This window comes from Meles meles, chromosome 10 (genome assembly GCF_922984935.1).
Source record: "Meles meles chromosome 10, mMelMel3.1 paternal haplotype, whole genome shotgun sequence".
NCBI classification, from domain to species: domain Eukaryota; kingdom Metazoa; phylum Chordata; class Mammalia; order Carnivora; family Mustelidae; genus Meles; species Meles meles.
The window spans coordinates 24,308,157-24,325,186 of record NC_060075.1 but is presented as its reverse complement, the minus strand read 5'-3'; the positions used below and the strand labels follow the sequence as shown (position 1 = coordinate 24,325,186).

The following is a 17,030-nucleotide window of genomic DNA, read 5'->3' as shown; positions in this document are numbered from 1 at the left end:
GAATACACCACTATTTGGGGATTCAGTCTATGTTCCTTGAAAATAATCCCTGGTAAAAACTTCATTGTTAAAACCTACAACTTAAATATTTTCTGTGGATTAAGTCTGATTAAAGCCTGTCCCATCTGTTCAAAATCCATGTAGATAGAGTCCTATTAGTTTGCATTTAAATTCTGCTTTTGCAGGTTGAGTAGAGTTCTGGAGAAGGTTGAACAGATTTGAGGGACCAGTATGGGGAGGTACTAGGGATGTAGGGGATAGAGATTGTGGTGGTGGTGAGGTGTCAGTCACAGTTTCATGTCACTGACTCATCAGAGTCTGGTTCTCTCTGGTTTTCTGGTTTTTCACAGCAATAGTGGACATAGTTGACTTCTGATTTTTAACGCTGTGTGGTTTTGTTGACAATGGAAATTGGCTCTTCATTTGAGTGCTTTGAGAAACTGTTGCTTAGTGTTGATATTTTGTCTCACAAGTGCCTGCAGATTATAGAAGACATCTCCACTTTTGAAATTCAGTTGTTTCTTTTGGTTGTTTCCCTCTCCTTCCTCTCCTGGCTCCCTAGCTCCTGATTTGGATTAAAACTTTTTAAACAAGCCTCGAAGACATAAGACATTTACACAGTTGCAGATTTATTACCTTTGAATTTTTAGAAATGAACTTTTAAAGGTTTCCTTTACATTTTTAAAGTTTCCAAGTAGTGCCCATATCTGTGCAGACTGACAGTTACATTGGAAGAGTGGGGGAGGGCAAAGAAGTTAACATTCATCAAAACATTTTCTGAAGATGTCTATCTTCTGTTTCCTTCTGTGATCTGATTTAATGAAGATATTTTCACCTCAAAGGACCATCTACTACCAAGGATTAACATGTAATCTCATTGTTAGGTAAATGGGTGTGACTTTGTCCTCATGCCCTTGCTTAGCTGTGAATGTTACAACATGGGTTATTTTCAAGGAGTCAGACCCATTTTTATGTAACAGTTACAGACTGGTGGGCATTTATAGCTAGAAGGAACATCATTTAGATCCAGCCACCTTCTCCCACCCTCCGCCCCCAGGAGGAAATTGAAGCCCAGAGATATTAAGTAATTTTATTCAACAAATACTGAGCGTTTGCCATTATGTTAGACCCAATACTAGGTGCTGGGGGCTACAGAGATGAGTAAGTGTTAAGTCCCTCCTGGAGATTAAACACGTAGTTCTTAGATCCTACAGTTTGTAATTAGTGGGTCAGAAAGTAGAATATTTATGAAGCCTTCACATTCAAGTCTTTCTAACTTGATAGGACAAATATTATACCATCCTTTTGTTCATTCTCCTGCCTTTAATTTACTGAATCATTCAATAAAGATTTTCACTTACTTATTTTTAGAACAAAATTCAGTGTTCTCCCTTGACATCAACACTGCTTGGCTAGTGCTCTTCCTTGCAAGATTAGTGTCCACCAACCATCTCCGTTTATTCAAGCCCCCAAAGCCTGACTGAAACTACTGCTGAAGCCACTGCCGCATCTAGGGGGCATATTGCAGTTTTTATCTTGACTGCGTGTTGCTGTGTCTTCTTAAAACTGTCCATTGGATTATTGGTGCTCCAATTGTCCTACCTCTTTCCTTTTCAGTTTCCCTTAGAGTTTCTGCTGCCCACTTCTTATTCCCCAGAAGGGCCCGATGTTTGCACAACTTACAGAAACTGGTCATTCTCCTTGAGTTAGGATCCCTGAGGAGAGGGTCTTTTCGCCATCAGACCTTTTCAAGGTTGTAGGTGCTTCCATCTCTGTTCTAATAGCACGTTGTACATATTTCCTAATCCTGTAATTTTATGTTATGCGTTATCAAGGTTTTCTTTGGATTTTTTCCTTAAGAACTGGGACCATTTTCTTCAGCAACTGGCATATGATAATGTTTTTTAAAATGTAGTTTAATGCAGAATGACTCCTCACTGGCTCAGGCAGTCCATCCCTTTGTTTCTCTCTCCAGCCCTCTCTGCTGGGCTCTACGAGCTACATTGCTGCCAAGAAACAGCTCGTGGTGATTTGCTGTTAGTGGTAGATTTATAGTTCTATGAATTGTCAGTGTATTAATTCAAGTAAGAAGCTTAAACACAACCCTTAGTTACACCCAAATCGATGGCAAACCTTTTTTAAAATTCATAAATCACATGTGCATAAACTTGAGCCCTCATCTGTTTGATTAAATCTGCATTTGTAATTTGTGTGGGACAAATAAACAAAATATTTTACAGCTAAAACAAGGATGTTTTCCAGTTCTCACTATGATAGTGAATATCCTACATGATGGTATTGTTTCCGTACTTAACGATAACCTAAACATTGGTGGTTCATTTGTGCTGGGCAGTACTCCATCCTACAAAAGACAGTTTCTGCCCTTAAGGAAATACAGTGTACTGCAGTTTAAAAAAAAAAAAAAAAAAAAAGTGTGTAGATTGATTTTCCCCAATGCCTTGTTACGTGGCATGATAGTTCTTTGGAGCCTGTTATCAAGCTGACCCATTTGCTGAGCTAGAATGTTTATCTCTTGTTTCTCCATTTCGTTTGGGTTGCTGACCCTTCATCCTTTGCTGCACACTTGTCCTTGATTAAAATTAGATCAATAAAGCTAAATCAAGGTAAAAAGGGGGAATTTCCTCAGGAGTATAAGTGACCATATATTACAATTAAACTGTCCAGAAGGAAATATAATGTGTGTGTGTGTGTGGTTTTTTTTGTTGTTGTTGTTTGTTTGTTTTTGCTTTATTTTTACTCACAGCTTTTTCTTTTATTTCTGATTAGGACTGATAACAAGCTATGTGGGTTATACCTTATTTTTTGGAAGTATGGAGGGAGGTGATGTGGATTTTTAAGCTGGTGTTTCTGAATTTTTTGTTTTGTTTTGTTGTCCTGTAACCTCCTGGTCTTGGGTTGTGTTCAAATCTGTAAGATTTATTAGGTGAACATTCTGTAGCTAAGTGGCAAGATGTTCTGGCTTCTCATTAGCAGTGACCCTGGGTAGTTTTCTCACATTCAGCAGCATTTGTTAGGAGCCACCCAGCATTCTTGTCACCAAGTGGTGAGGCTGAGCTGGAGTTTTGGGTGAGGAGGTCACCTTGCACATATCTCCCCGGGGGAGGCAGGGGGGCTTTGTAGGGAATGCTCAGGCTAACTGATTTCTCTCTTCTTTCTGCACACCAACTCTGCTCTTGTAGAACAAAATGCTTAGTGGTTGAAAGAAGGAGAATGGCTCTTTTTCTCCTTCCCAGAGCTGTTGGAGGAGCACACAGGGTCCTTAAATGCCTTGTAGTGGAATCCAATAGCTATGGATTATGGAGTCAGAGTTCCAACTTTTGCCCCTCTATTTTCTCCTGGATAGACCTCGGTCTAAATTACACTGAGCCTCATTTCTTACTCTGTTGAATTGTTCTGAGGATTAAATAAGTACATTTGGGTTAAAAAGGTGAGTATGACGTTGTTTTTAACCTGGAGTGCCTTCTAATCACCTATGTGATGTAAGAAGTTTATCTACATACTGACTTGGGTGAGATATGCAATGAGAAGAGAAAGGACATTTGGTTAGAGAGCTCCGAGAAGTTTTGCTGACGGGGGTAGATGGCATTTGAATATGGCCTTACAGAATTTTTGTCATTTTAGTAAGCAGAGTCTACTGCTAAGATAGTAGTCACATCCAGGCATAGGATATAACATAAAAAGAAGAGTAGAAGATTCCATTGTGGTACTTGTTCAGGAAGGAAACAGTTTGGAATATAGTTGTTGGGAGCAGAATTGCCCTAGCAAGTTTGATTATATTCATAAATAGTGACTAAGTAATCTCCTTTTCTTTTTCTTTTTTCTTTGTGTGTGTGTGTGTGTTTGTGTGTGTGTGTGTGTGAGCTGTCAACCAGAGATCTGGAATCATATCTGAAAACTTGCATGTTAACTTGCAGTTTGATAGCATGTTCATGCTTCTCCCAGATTGTAGAAATCAGACTGTTACCTTGAATGAGCTCTACTTTTTTTCTGGTAGTTAAAAAAAACAAAAACAAAAAACAACAACCAAAAAACTCTCCTAACTTAAAATTGACCATTTTCCTCATTTATTTAGTGTGTAAGTCAGAAGTGTCAAATATATTCATGTTATTGCAAGACAGATTTCGAGATTTATCTTGTAGAACTGAAGCCGTATACCCATTAAACATGTTTTCCCCCTTCCCCTCAGGTCCCTGATAATCATCGAGCTCCACTTTTTTTTGGGGGGGGGGGGCTGGTGACATAAAAGAAGTTTCTAGAATCCATTCAGTAACCTCTTAATGAAAAAATATGTACTATAAAACCTGGTGTTATTTTTTCCATTTTGTTGTAGTAGAAAAATGACATGTTGTTAGTGTTCTAAGCCTATGAGTTTGGCCATCTCTATTAACCCTCACTTTATTTCTATTCTTCTTTATGCTGTAGTAACCACCTTGAAACATTTAAGGTTTTTACTTTTCCATCTTTACTATGATCCCAAGAAATGAAACCATAAGTGTAGCCTTGTTATGGTTGACCTTTTTAAGATCACAAAATGATTCACTATCCAAGAGAGCATTTAACAATGTATCAAGTAGAAAAAGTTTAGGATACATTCTTCTCATTGTTTAAATGAGTCTTGTTGACTTTATGGTTTAGGCACATACTAGCTTGGAAATCTCTTTACTCTAATGTGGTACTTGTGTTACCAGGTAAATCTTGCAAGAATTTCTCTCCATCACCCTTTAAAAAATATATATATATATATAGAGAGAGAGAGAGAGAGAGAGAGAGAGCATGAACAAGGGAAAGGGCAGAGGGAGAAAGAGAATCTCAAGCAGACTCTGTGCTAATAAGCACAGAGCCTGGGATCATGACCTGAGCCAAAATCAAGAGTCAGATGCTTAACCAACTAAGCCACCCTGGAGCCTTCATCTGTTTTAACTGTGGAAGCTTTTCATGCACACTCCTTACATTTTTCTTGGGTCTTTTATGTACATTTTTGCATTGTAGATGGCCAGGTGCATAGTCTAGAACAGGTTAGAGGTGGTATTCTCTGAGGGAAATGTTGGTTACCAAAAGAGTATTGACCTATCTGATAGTTGCACGTTTCTTTGTCCAATTACATAGCAAGGAGGCTTTGGGCTGCTGTTTTGGGAGATGGAAACCATACCGGTTGTTTTAACCGATGCAACTTAATATAAGAAATTATTAATCAAGCATGGGAATACCATAAAGGCAAAAAGAGAACTCTAAGGTTCACGTAGAGGTGTTCGTTACAAGATGCAGCTACTGTCTGTGGGGTTGGGAGGACGAATAAGACACTGGAATATGAAAACTTAGAAATTTGAGGATGGACCCAGTGGAAGGGGGATGCTGGCCTCTGTTGAGCTGATGTTTTTGTCTCTGAGCTTGACGGAGAAACACTGCGGAGCTGGGACCCAGACCTGCCAGGAGGGGCTGCTGGTTAATTGGTTCTGGAGAATCTGAGGAGGTATGATGAGACGACTTCTGGGAGTGTTGGGCAAACTGTAAGCTGGAATCAGTTACTGCTCCTGGAACAGACTGCCATTGCTGAGGGGAAGAAGTGTAGCTCTGGAGAAGCTGACAGGAATAAGAAAGAGTTTGTCCCTTCTTCCTGTCCATTCTCCTGCTAACATCCCCTATTGGCAGAGCCTAACAGGGAACCAGCTGGCAAAGCAGAAACGTGCTTGGCAGTTTTCCCATCTCAGCATCACAAAGTGGAATTTAAAAAAGGTTAGGTTTGAAACTGAGTGACAGTAGCTTCATAACTGGCACAAATACTGTGTCCAACTTACTTAATCTCGATGAGCTTTCCAGGAGCTGGTGGCTTTGGGTGGGCATGCAGTACTTGCTGAAATGAATTGACCTTTTCAGGTCTGTGGGGGATTGGGTGTGGAACCAGACAGGAGCGAAAAGCCTGTGGGTAATCTGTCTGTCCTTGCCACCTCAGTAGTACTGGGGAGATGAGAGAAACTCGTATGGGCTCTGGGGCCGGATAGATCTTTTTTGGGATCTTCTGCTCTGACATATGTTATCTTGAGCATGTTTTTTCTCTGGGCATCTTATTTGAGCAAACTAGTCATTCCAGCTTAATTGGTTGCTGTGGGGATTAGAAATAATTTTTAAAGTACCAAACACATAGTAGGCATTCACATGGTTTGGGATGTTTGTTTTGCTTTTTAACAGAATGTTGGAGGAATTGAGAGTGGAGCCATCCATCTGTGTTAGGGAGTTAAGTCAGAAGGCCGGCAGTAGGAACAGTAAGCATGTGGTTGTCACAATGGGATGGTGATGTGATTGACATAAAAACGTCAACTAGGCACAATTAAAGTTTTGTTTGTGGCTAGGAGAACCAGGGAATTTCGAGTGGTGTGACAGAAAGCAGGAGCTTAAACTGCATTCGCAGTGACCAAGGTACTAGTCTCAGCTGGACAACAGAACCATGGATGATCACCCCTGTTGCAGAGCTCAGGGTGGGGAATCCCCTACTAAGGCCCTCGTGCCCTCACTCGACTCTTCTGGGGATCTGGTCACTAGAAAGCTTGCACATTAGGTGCAAATGACTGGTGCAGAGTAACTTCAATCCCTTCCTGACTGTGTTTATTCCAGGTTGGGTGAAAGGATAGTCTCTGTCCCGGGAGCAACTTCTAGCAAGTCTGGCTTCAGCCTTGTCAAGGTCTCTTCCTGTGGTGGGGCAAGGCATGATGTCTCTAGAAAGAATTGCCTTGCCAGCTGGGCAATGTCCGTGCTGTTCACGGTTCTGGGAACTTGATTCACCTGTGTTTCTCCATGGTTGTAGTGACTGATAAATGTCGTTTTCTGATTGACAGCAGGTAGGCTGTAGAGTAAAAGAGAGTCCTCTTTGTTCTGTAGGGCTAGAATGATACCTGTCCTGAAGGCATAGGCCTTGTTTTAGTGAATTAAACCCACACGGAGAGTACTTTGAATTTGGTGGATAAAATATGTAGCAGTAGACCTGGCAGCCTGATTTAGACCTTGGAGTGATGCAACTGGCAAGGCAGAAGCTCGGTGTCTAGAGGGAGACCTTAAGCCGTGCACTTACATAATTCAGTCCCAGTTTTTGAAATGCATCACAATTTATTGCACAAATTTGACTGGAAATCTGGCTCAATTGAAGGTTCCACTGGCACCAGCTAAATAATGGTGTCATATCCAGCATCATTTTCTCTTCTGTTGTAGTTCCAGGAAGAAACTTTAATAATTATTTTTTAATATGGTAAAGAAGGAGAGGCATTCACAAAGAAACATTTCTCTAACAAAAAATTATCTTCTGAATGGGCTTCCCTGATCCTGCGGTCTGTTACGGAGAAATTGGTTTCCTATTGTAAGAGATTTATTTTCTTTTCCTCCTTTTCCTTCCTCCCCTTCTAGAACTGTGGGAGGGCTTGTGGCACGTCACCGTGCTGGATGGGTTTCATCTGGCATGTAGCCTGTACTTTAAGTAACGGGGTTGTCTCTTCTCAGGGTATTGGCTCTCCATTTTTAGCCTGGGGATGAAGGGTAAGAAATGTGGGAGATTTCTCCATTACTAGAAAACATAATTTGGGGCCAACTGGTTAATTATGAGCTTCCAGTGTAAAGGAAGACATTTCCAGAAGGGAAGAGCCAGTTGTGATATACCGGTCCCTGCTGGTTTCCATTACCTCGCAGACCTCCAGGCCTGCTTTTGTCCTTGAAGATGCTTTTTCCTTGCTCCATTTTCCCTTCTGTTTTTACACTCTGGTTTCTTATTTGCACACTTTTTGTGTTCTTTCCAATGAAGGGGTTTCCTATGTCAACGTTGATTCATGTTTGCAATCAATCTTCAGAACTCCTAGCTCTGTAGAAAGAGGCCCTACTAGAGAGTCACTCGTTATTTTTTATTCCTTCCCAGCCCTGTTTGTTCATTTGAACAGCAAACGAAGAGTGCGTGCGTCATTCAGCATCGCGATGAACCTGTTAGGATTGTTGCAGATCAGTCTCCAGAACCTAGGAAGGGTCCTGCAGTCTTCCCCGGCCTTCTCTTTTCTCTCATTTTAGCCACCAGAAACATCACCCCAGCACATCTTGTCTAGGCTTAAGTTTAATCTCCAATTCATGAGTTGGGGGAGGGGGGCTCTGGTACTTTGATTCCTCATTAGGAAATCTTTTATGTTGTAGTTCAGTATTACTTATTTTAAGTGTTGAATTGTCACACTTGATATTTTAAAAATATCAGTTCAGCTTACTTAAATTCTGAGTGGTGTTATGTGCTCTTACAAGGATTTCTGGTAACCATTAGCTAATGATCAAGAGTATTTTCTTTCTTCTTCAGAGATTGTAAGTAATAGAATTCATTATGTCAGACTTGCAGAGAGAACAGAAGATTGCTTTAAATTCTCAGCCAGGTCAAAAGAGAACAAACCGATTATTTGGATTTTGTACACTTGTTTTTTCCAACATTACACACAGCAGTTAGAATATTACTTTTGCATCACCGCTTACAGAGAGCCTCGATTTTATAGTTTGGTACAGTGAGCTATCTAGCCTGGAATCTTTTTAATCATTATTCAGTAATGCCATTTGTGTAGTATAGCATCTTACTTGGTAATACTGGCCAGAAGGTAGAGACATGAGAAATAGTTCACCTTCCAGTAGTGTTGTATGGGGAGCATTCATTCAGTGACTTTGCTGGCAGTGGTATGAGCCTACAGTGGTAATTGTCTCCCCTCACCCCCCCTTTAAGTGCATTTAGTGTTTATTAACCAGTTCCCTTTATTCTGTAATCACAAGAAGTACAGTTTGAGTTTTAAAAAATAAATCTTTTAGATAGGACTTTTTGTTTTCCTCATTTTATTCTCTCAGTATGTTGAATTTTCTAGGAATATGGCACTATGCTAGGCACTTTCTGGGCAACATAAAGATCTTTTTTTCTCTCACAGTGATCTTTCCTTGTGTGGTCTGGTAGGGAAGATAAGACCTATATGGAGTAATTAAACTGCAGTAATAACAAGGCAGAAAGTGATTAGTGCTGTTGCTTTGGCTTATCTCTTCGTCTCTTGACGTTTTAGCTCTTGCTAACATCCCTGCTAGATGATGTAAAACTTAACTAAGTAGCTTTGTTTCTTCTTAACACTGAAAGTGTAGATTTGGTTTTCCAGTGGAGTTTACATTACCTAAAATGTTCTTTGAATGTGAACTTGGAGTTGCCTTAATTTGTACTAATATATCTAGCCCTTTTATGATCTTTTCAGGGTTTTGAAATAATTTTGCCTGCTTCCCACTCTTTTCACTTGTATAATGCCAGGTAATTCTTTAAATTGCTGCTTCTTAGGAGGAAACTGAGGCACAGGAGCAGCCAGGAGCTGCTGGTGGCAGAATCGTTGTTCAGAGCCCAGGCTCTTATTCTGTTGGTCAGCAACAAGCTGCAGACTTAACTCTTGATCATTTGTTGCCATCACATGCTTGAGGAGTGTTCGATTTCAAAGTCCAGGGCAGCTCTTTCGTCTCTGACTTCAGGAGTAGTGAACTTGAGCTTTGTTCTCTTCAAGGATCTGATGCCCTTTCTGTCTCATTATCCTGGTCTTACCGGCAGAATCCTCACTATTCCTCTAGGAAAGGTGGCCCAGACTTACTGCCCCCTTGGAGCAGACTTCTATTTTCAGAGCAGTTGGTGAGTGGGGGAAAAGATTTTGCCCTCTTGCTTGTTGGAAACCGTCCCTATGCAGGGAGAAGACGATGGGGCAGGACTCCAGAGTCTCTTTTATTTTCAGTTTTCTTCGGGGTCCAGGAGCAGCTTTGCTGTGGATCGCACAGCTTCTGACTTGTGAGCCTTGGCATTCTTTAGCCTTGAGGTCTGTGATGGGTACTGCTGCTCTTTTCTTTTATTCCCTCCTATGCCGGCAGAAGTATTTGCAGCCAAGTGAAGGGACCCCATATGGTTTGGCGCTTGGATAATGGTTTTGGAGCCCTTAGAGCCTTTAAAGTATTTATTCTTAAAGCCTTGACAGGGTCTTGGGGGAAAAAAGCCCTGATATTTGGCTTCTTGCCACCCCCCCCCTTTACCTCCCTCAGCCTTATTGCATCTGAGCAATAAATAGCAAGTCCTTCTGAAAGTGCTCATAGTTGGCTAATGTAATTGAGTAGAAGAGCAATCTCCAGACACATTTTTTCCCCCTTTCATGATGGTCTTGAAAATGGTACTTTAATTTTGGGATGTGCAGGTTCCTGTGGAACATAATCATATGCTGTGCACTGCAGATGACGGGCGAGTCCCTTCAAGGACACGAGGCTGCCGAGAGCTGCTCGGCTGCTTTCCCTCTTTGGATGCCGTGAAGCCGGTTTCCTGGCAACTTGCCAGACTGTGACTGGGCCTGTTTTGGGGAACTGTCACTCCCTCTTTTCTGTTGTCACCGTGGCTAGTCTAGGTCTAGACCACTGTGTGTCTGAGGACAGGCAGACAGGAGAGAGGATACACCCTCTTTGGCTGGTCCCTGCCTGTGGGCAGGTTGGTTTTCTTTCTTGATTCTCGGATTCCACATTCCATCTTCTTACAGCTGGACTCGCGGAATATTTGAAAATCTTGTTTCGTCCCTGTGACTAGAACGTTTTAAGTTGTTTTATCCATGTAGAAGTTTAGGGAGTATGTTGAGTTACTTTCAGCTACGTACAGATGCACTTGGATTCCCCAGTGATTTACTTGTTTATTTTTGTTTAACTGTTTGCCATTAAACACTTCAGTATTGCTTTCTGACTCTTAAAACCTTTAACCTCCTTTTCTTGCCATTTTTTTAAGTGGGCCTAGGCACTCGGTATATACAGCACCATTTTCAAGGTGTGGCCCACAGACCTTCTTGCTGCTTATTAAAAACATAGAATTATGGTAATCACACGCCAGACTTACTGAATCACAGTATCTAATGTGGGCCTGGCAGTCTGCATGTTTACAAGCTCCCCAGTGATCCTTAGGCACACCAAAATGTGACAACCACTGACAGGCGATGATTGCTTTTTGGAAATAACAAGCCCGAAGTATAGTGTCCCACCCACCAACAGTGAGCATAGGCCTCTGAGATAGCTGCGTCCAAAATCCCAGCTCTTCTGTGACCTGTTACATGATCTAGGAACGTACCGTTTCCTTGCTGTACAATTGGAATTTTACTCCTCGCCCCCATGATCCAGGGAGCATTGCTGTCAGCAATCAGCCTGCTTGATAGGGTTGTTGTAGGGGTGATAGGTTTGTTACTGTAGGGGAGGAAAGTTTTCCTTCCCCCAAAGGGTCCCTGTATGGGTCCTAAAATTAAACTGACAAAGACAGATTAACAGGAAAAAGACATGCGGATTTATTTAAGTTTTATGTGACATGGGAGCTTTCATAAGAAGATAAAAGACTTGGGGCACCTGGGTGCTCAGTTGTTAAGCATCTGTCTTCAGCTGTGGTTATGATCCCAAGGTCCTGGGATTGAGCCCCACATCGGACTCCCTGCTCAGCGGGAAACCTGCTTCTTCTCCCACTCTCCCTGCTTGTGTTCCCTCTCTCGCTGTCTCTCTCCCTCTGTCAAAGAAATAAAATCTTTTTTAAAAAATTAAAAAAGAAAAGAAAGGCTCTAAGAAACAGACCTGAGTGTTTTTATATTAGGTCAATGGAGAATGGACTGCTGGGTAGAAATATGATAGGTGAAAGAGTATGAGGAAAGTGCCAAAACCTGTTGGTTTGGATTCTTTGCAGTGTTCTCTTTTCTTTGGCAATAAGGATGTTTTTTTCCTTCCTCCGGATATACTAAGGACATCTCTCCCGTGAGGTTTTATGACCTGACCTGTTGGAGGGGAAAAGAGTAGGGAGAAGGTCAAAATGACCTTCCCGTTTCTACTATTCTCTCAGACTCCTTCAGCTTGAACCTCACCATTTATAATAGCATTGATTATCAAACATTAAATTCCAGTGTTTTTCATACATGTTATTAGATCCTTAAACATGGTATCAGCAAGGTCAAATATGCTTGTCAGAAAAATTGAGAAATTTGAGGGATCTGTAGAAGCAATGAAACACTTCAGGGGCATAATCACGGGGTTGAAAGATTAGCCCCTTCCGGTCTTATACCTGTGAATTTTTATAATCGCTTCCCTCCCCCTGCAGTTTAAGTTTCTATTGTTTACCATTCCCTCTTTATTTCCTGGGGATATGTATGAAATGTATTGCGTTGTGGATTTGGGACTACGCAGACCGTGTCTCTTCAATAGACTCTGTTTACCTTCGAGAGATGCTTTGACTGGCGGAATGAAATGAAGCTAATTGGGAAATAAGTATCTTTTTTTTATGAGACAACTCCTAGAGAAATGTTTGTATACGCACTTAATGTATATATTCCTTTAGAGAGAGTGGTACAAGCTGACTTCCACTTGGCCAAGGCGGTTACAATTTTGAACCTTTCCCCAGGTGCTGACTGTAGCTTTCCAGTTAACTGACCACCTTTATTAAAAATATGCTACTCTATGGACTAAGGACGATAAAATAGTGGATATCCCCGTGGATTCTGTCTCCTGGCTGCCAAGGGAATTGAAAGGTTCTTGATTGTAAATATGCCCAGGGCATGTGGTAATGTTCCTATGTTCAGTCTATAATTCAAATGGAAATAGCAGCCTTTGTTTATTAAAATGGTGTGTGTGGCAGGGCAACTGGGACTGGTCCATTATTTACTGTTGGAGATTTTATCCATTTTAATCGGATCATGTCTGTTCTTATTTTAGTTCAACAGTCAGTTTTAAGATCTTCAAAGAGTACAATTCTGCTTGGCTACTTTAATTAATATTATTATAGTTCAAGTCTCCTACTAAAAATAAAATCAAACTTGTTTTTGACCCTTGTTATTTGAGAGCACATTTGTAGTTAAATTATTCCGTTCTGCCTTGTGGAAGGATACATTTATGAACTTTTTTTTTTTTTTTTGGAGGGAAAAAGTGGAATTTAATGCATTTTTTATGAGGAAAAGAATGACCATTGTTTCATATTTTATATTGTTTCATTGTTTCATATTTTATTCCTCTGCAGTAAAACACTGTGAGCAAAGGGAAAATGTTGACCAAACAAGGTTTGGGGTTTCCTATCCCTGAATATTTTTCACTTAAAAAAAATTCCAACATTATAGAATAGTATAACAGGCATTCCTTTTTCAATCTTGGTATTATACCACGTATTCTTCAGATCCTCTTTTTCGCTTTCTTTCAAAGACAGAAAACCTCACAGAGAAAGCTGGAAGTCTCGTGTACTCATCCTCAAACCCATTTCTTTCCCCCTGCTTCTTTTCTTTTTCCCATTACCCATCCTTCATCAATACCCATTGTCTTTCTTTTGCTCTCCTTGTGCGCGCACACTGTTGTAGCTACAGTCGTGTCTTTGCTGCTCCTTGAACCCACCAGGCATGCTTCTAACACAGGGTCTTTGCATTGGGCATTCTCCCTGCCCTTCTCCAGATGGCTCCATCCTGTACCTTCCTTAAGTCTTTATTAAACTCGAATGCGCCCCCCGTAAGGCCTACACTGATCACATGACAGCTATGGCTCTGTGCTGAACTCCCTCTCATCCTCCTGAGCTTTTTCTGTATCTGTTTCAGTCATCAGCTACTAAACCTTTGTACTTTGGCCTGTCAACTTTGCTCATTAAGTTTATTCAGTAAAGAACTGCTTTTAATTTTAGTGGAACCACATTTATTAGGCTCTTCTCTGCCCCATCCTCCCTTCCCCTGCCGTGGTTTATTTTTAAGCCTTGTTTAAGAAATCCTGCAATATCTCTGGGACATTAGATTTTTGCTACAGGAGGAGCCAGATAAAATTTGGCCTGAAGTTGAAACCCACAACTGGGGGTTGAATATAAGGCCTTGATTGGAGATTTCATCCATTCCCTCCGAGTGAGCATTGAACAGCAACCACATTTTGGCAGCCAGCCAAATATAACTTCCTATAAAAATGCCAAGTGGGTTTTTAGATGCTGAGATGTGGGTGTTGGGCCTCCCTCTCCAAACGAGTGAGAGGTACAGATAATTGAAGTTATCTCTAATGTGTGAGTCATTGCAGGGCCTACATACAACGTCATTTCTCAGGATGAACAGTGATTACAGCACATACTGGTTTTTTGTATTATCTGCCCACCAAATAAAGCAAGCATTCTCTTCTGCTTTTATTTTTTAAAAAAATATTTCTGTGTAAATTAGAATCTAAACTAGATAGTCCTTTTTAGCAGGCAAGATCCCGCTAAAGTCCTGTTTTCTCAGAATACATTCCATACCTCAATTGCCTCTTAGAGATTTCAAAGGCTTTTATGTACCTGGTAATTTGGAGGAATTGCTTTTATTTTGTGGTTTCCTAGGGACTTCTAATATCTCTCTTGTAAGATGTTTGCAGATGTCAATAGCTACTAGCTCTGAAGGGTTAGAGTAACAAGATCATTCTGTTTTCACTTGTGATACCTTGTTTTCTGCTTGTGCTATTAGTTCTTTCCTAGCTTCATGACAGACATATAATCATTCAGAAGTTGCCCGGATTTTTATTGGGATGTTTCTCGATATACTCTCTATTTTCTTTCATTCTTCTGAGAACATTTTGGCTTGGGCCAGTTCTGTTGAGTGTCTTTCTTTTTTAGATAGTCATTTTCACTCATTTATGTATGCCTCATCTCGTGATCTTCATTTGAATATTTGTTAAAGCTATTTATTTCTTAACTTTCACTCATTGTTTCAGAATTCAGTCAAGTCATACTGCCTTATGATCTCTGTGGTGTTTCGGAATAAGTAGGATAAGGTTCACACATTCAGGTTCTGTGATAAATCATGAGGTGAGGCGAGGTAATTGTCAATATTTTGTTTACTTCACTCTTTATAATGTTGTTCACTTAGGCTTGTGTAATAACACAAATACTCTCTCTAAATAGATTGTCCTCCATTGCATGGTGAGCATAAATTATCATTGGCACTTCTTTATTCCCAAGGATTGATTGTGATAACTGTTGATTTTTGTCATTATTAAAAATACCGTTCATTATTGGCACGTAGAATCTTCGGTCGAGCAAGCATTCTTACTGTATCATTGACTATCATCATAAACTCTATTTTATGGCTTATATGTTATACTTAGCTCCTCAGGAGTGACTCCTATTTTGATTTGGCTGCCTGGATGTTTAAAAAATATCCATAATCCTGTATAATTTGCCCTTGTGTTATGCAGAACTCCCCTACCCCAGCAACCCTCATGTATCCTGTTTTGACCTTTTTTTTTTCCCCTTGCAAAATACTTCATGTTTAGGGCCATCCCTCACTTACTAGACTGTGATCGTGACACCCCAGGAATTTGATCCAAGTGTGGCAGTCTTATTGTTTCCCTTAAGAGCATGTGGAGTCCCACACATCCAAGAAGGAATAGGAACTCGCCTTCATTTCTGAACGTACCTCCTTAACCTCCAAGAAGAACACCCAGTGCTGAAATGCTGCTGCCACCTTGTTGTTACTGTTGTTTTTACCAGAGGAGCTAGAAGGCAGTGGGATAAAGAATGTGGAACTCAAACTCAATTCTGTGCATTCTCATAGAGATTTTTCTTGGTGATGTCAATGAATTGTTTATATGATGCATTCTGGACACCAAGGCTTGGTTAGGGTATAGGAGGAAACACCTATTTCAATTCCCTTGACCTCATATTGTCATTAGGATTAGTTTAAACATGGGGTATTAGAATGATACAGCTTCTTTATTTAGGAGTAGTTAGCTATTTAAGAAAATAACTTGAATACCTCTTTCAGTATAGAAAGGATTATAAAGAGGTGAGGCCAGAAACTGTGGAAAGAACCTAGATGTCCATCAATAGATGAATGGATAAAGAAGATGTGGTGTATATACACACAATGGAATATTATGCAGCCATAAAAATGAAATCTTGCCATTTGCAATGACGTGGATGGAACTAGAGGGTATTACGCTAAGTGAAATAAGTAAGTCAGAAAGACAATTATCACATGTTCTCTCTGATATGAGGAATTTGAGAGACAGGGCAGGGTGTTGTGGGGATTAGGGAGGGAAAAAAATGAAACAAAATGCGATCAGGAGGGAGGCAAACCGTAAGAGACTCTTAATCTCATGAAACACTGAGGGTTGCTGGGGGGTGGGGGGGAGGAATAGGGTGGCTGGGTTATGGACATTGAGGAGGGTATGTGCTATGGTGAGTGCTGTGAAGTGTGTAAGCCTGATGATGCACGGACCTGTACCCCTGGGACAAGTAATACATTATATGTTAATAAAAAAAAAAAATAAGGAGGTAAGGCCAGGTGGGCTAAGTATACAGGATGGGTAAGCAGCTGCACAACTCTGGGTTAGTTAGTCCTTGATTTTCTTTTTATTTGTGAATTCCGTGCCCACCCACCCCCCCCACCACTACCATGATCTGGGTCCTAGAGATTCTGAAATCTATACATGTCATTCTGTTCTTCTAACATACTTGATTTCTGTGTATATGTAATTTTGCTATTTCTTTTGTAGTTAGTTCATCCCAGCTATTATTTGAGCATGTACTGTAGAGAGGAGGTACTCTGCTTGTTTCCAGGGTCACAGAATAACAGAAATGGACAGGATCTCCATTCTTGTGGAACTTAGGGGCTAGCTGGGGAGAGACATTAATCAGACCTAGCAATCTAGCCAGCATCTCCGTATTTCTTGTAACATCGTCCAGCCCTCCACAACCCCCATCAAAAGGCAAACTTCTTTTGACTTCATATGCATGTCATCATTTATTGGATTCTTCTTCTTTTATTCCCTCTATCCATTCTGTTCATTTGTTCTCCCTTCCTCCCTCCCTCCTTTCCTTCCTCCTCTCCTTCCTTTTTACGAGATTTTATTTATTAAAGAGGGAGAGGGGCACAGAGAGAGGGAGAAGCAGATTTCCAGCTGAGCAGGAAGTCTTAGGACCCTGGGATCATGACCTGAGCCAAAGGCAGACACTTATTCGATTGAGCTGCCCAGGCGCCTTTGTTCGTTCATTTCTTAAAATCCTT

At 40.8% G+C, this 17,030-nt stretch overlaps 1 protein-coding gene across 2 annotated transcripts in view; it reads left to right on the top strand.

The window, feature by feature from the left end:
• The window catches only part of SND1 (staphylococcal nuclease and tudor domain containing 1), a 418,356-nt gene that overhangs the window by 132,761 nt on the left and 268,565 nt on the right, over positions 1-17,030 (top strand). The window lies entirely within an intron of this gene.